This window comes from Arachis ipaensis, chromosome B04, assembly GCF_000816755.2.
Source record: "Arachis ipaensis cultivar K30076 chromosome B04, Araip1.1, whole genome shotgun sequence".
NCBI classification, from domain to species: domain Eukaryota; kingdom Viridiplantae; phylum Streptophyta; class Magnoliopsida; order Fabales; family Fabaceae; genus Arachis; species Arachis ipaensis.
Window position 1 is genome coordinate 117,486,672 of NC_029788.2, and position 3,210 is coordinate 117,489,881.

The following is a 3,210-nucleotide window of genomic DNA, read 5'->3' on the forward strand; positions in this document are numbered from 1 at the left end:
AAGTTAAGCACTTTGAAACATATTCCGCCACATCATTCTTCATACTTGGCCACCAAAACATCGCCTTTAAATCATGGTACATCTTAGTACTCCACGGGTGAATGGAGAATCCGCTTTTGTGTGCCTCCTTTAAGATATCTTGCCTCAAAGTGCCAACATCCGGCACAATGATCCTACCTTTGAATCTCCATAACCCATCTTTTTCTTCCGACACTCTCCACTGTTTTTCTTGCTCGATTACCGGTAACACCTTCCATAACGCTTCATCATTTTCATGAGCCTTTAGGAGTTCGGACTTAAAGTCACTCGAGATTTCTAATCGGCTCAAACACAAGTTTCCAGATACTTCTCGAGCACCAATTTTTAGACTCTCGAATCCCTTGGGCAACTTCTCCTCTTGAAGCATCATCCAAGACGCATATAACGACTTCCGACTTAACGCATCCGCCACTATATTCGCTTTTCTCCCTTATTTGGGGTCTTTACCCAGTGTTTATGATAGGTGAGGTTTAGTATGGATCGTCCTAGTAGGAGAATTCTTCACACTTGTTTGCAAGTGTTATAATATAAATTATCTTTCTGGTTATATACAGAGCACGGGAATTGTTCTATTATTTAAAAGGTGGCCAAGTTGATTATGGCGAAGAACACAGCAAAACTTGCGGGCACTCACAGTTTGGACGAATCTACGAAAGAGGTTCGTTCAAGGATCTTATGTTATTTACTTATATTTTATTTATATGCATAATTTCCTGTGCTGATCGATATTGGGGGTGACAGGGCACTACCCAGACTGGGACGAGGAACATCCTATTCACTTTGTTGGGCATTCAGGTGGAGCACAGGTTGTGCGTGTCTTGCAACAAATGCTTGCTGATAAGGTTGTTGCTCCTAATCCATGGGTTGTGTTACGTGTGATATATGGTTAATACATTCTGCATTTCTTTTTTAATATTATTATTTCCAGGCATTTAAGGGGTATGGAAACACCTCTGAGAACTGGGTATTAAGCATCACTTCACTATCAGGAACGTTGAATGGGACCACCAGAACTTACATTGATGGCATGGAGTGAGTTCTCTTGTTAACTTCTATTGATAAGTTATATATATTATTGGGTGAATTATATGGTAAAGATGTACAGATTTTTCCTTTTCTTTAATAGAATGAAAGAGAGATTAATAAAGGTAGGATCCACATTTTAAATAATAACAAAATAATAAAAAATAATTATAAAAGGAATTATGTTCTCTCTATACCACTCCAATTTATGCAGTAGAGTGTCCCATATTATTGACATCAAATCACTTATTTTAAAGTTCAAAGTTGTTAGATGTGGATTTAAAACGTGATTGTACATAATACATATGTTTATTTTATGCCTAAAAATGTTATATTCACATAAAAAATCAGTCATTATATATTTGTATATATAAATATATGTTATTTAATTTATTTTTAATAAAAAATTCTAAAAGATCGTCAAAATTTATTATTTTTAGCCATCATTTAGTCGTCAACTCAATTTCTTTAGTTTAATAATCCAACAACATACTTTATCCCATATTTTTAAATATTGATGGTTAAATGATAACAAAAAACAATAAATTCTGATGACCTTCTAGTATTCCAAATTTCAATATGTATTTTTTATTTTAATGTGCATTCTATACGAGTGACTAATGAATAAAGCTCGACAACCATACAAAATACTTAACAAAGTCTAACCAAGTTGTTATAATCATTTTTCATATCACGCGCTTCGTGTTCCTCCTCTCCTTTTCCTTCGTGTTTCTCTTCATTCTTCTTTGCAATCTTCCTCCTCCTCCCACTAATCTCCTTTTCTTTCGCATTTCTCCTCATTCTTCTTCGCGTTCTTCCTCCTCCTCCTCCCACTGATGTTGCTACTTCTTCGTCTTCTCCTTTTTTTTTTCCTCATCTTTCTCTTTCGTTACCTTTGTCGTCACCACCACTACACCACTACTTCCTCCTCCTCCTCCTCCTCCATCATCATTATTATCATCATGGTTATCCTATGATGCACGGACAATAAGACGGATACGAGACACGACACGATACGGGACACGCCGACACGTGAATTTTAAAATTTTATAAGATACGGGGACATGCATACATATAAAATAGAAAGTAGTTTTTAGATAAATTGTAATGATATTTTGATATTTTATTAATATTAAAATATAAATTAATTTTTTTAATTATTTTTAATATCTTATTTTAATTATATCAAATATTTAAAATATCTTTTTGTTTTAATAAATAATACTATATACTATATCTAAATTTATTTCAAGAATATATATTAAGAATAAGACTAGACACGTTGACACGTGATGGTATTTAGGTGTGTCTAAGTGTGTCCAGAAAAGAATTTTTTATTTTTTAGTAAGACACGGTTGGAGACAGGAGACATGCGTGTCGGACGAGTGTCGGTGAGTGTCGTATCCAAAATGTGTCGGATACGCGGACACGGCAACTCAGCAAAGTGTCCATGCTTCATAGCTTTAGACCATATAAAGATCTTTACAATTTGATTGAGTATAACCCGTGCAAATATTCATTGGATAGTTTAAATATCTTTAGTCTTTCAGGAACTTTTATATAGATATCACGATCTAATAATCTGTATAAATAGGCTGTTACCACATCCATTAAATGCATATGTAGTTTATGATATGTGGATAAACTAACCAAATAATGCAATATTATTGCATCCACTACAGGAGAATATGTTTCTTCATAATCTCTACCGAGTCTTTGTGAAAAACTTTGTGCTACAAGTCGAGCTTTGTAGCGTATAACTTCATTTTTCTTATTTCATTTTCTCACAAATATCATTTGTATCCAACAGGTTTTACATCTTCTGGTGTATGGATTATAGGTCCAAAGACTTCACGTTTCACAAGTGAGTCTAGCTCAGCTTTCATAACTTCTTCTCATTTTGGCCAATCATTCCTTTGTCGACATTCTTCAATTGTTCTTGACTCATGATCCTTACTTTCATGCATGATATTTAATGCCACATTATATGCAAATATTTCATTGACAATTGTCTTATTTCAGTCCCATTTTTCTCCTGTAAAGACATAATTTATCGAGATGTCGTCATTTTTACAATTTTCATGTACCTGAATGTCTTCTGGCATCAAAACTATATCAGAATTTTGAACAACTGCAGGTGTCTTTATT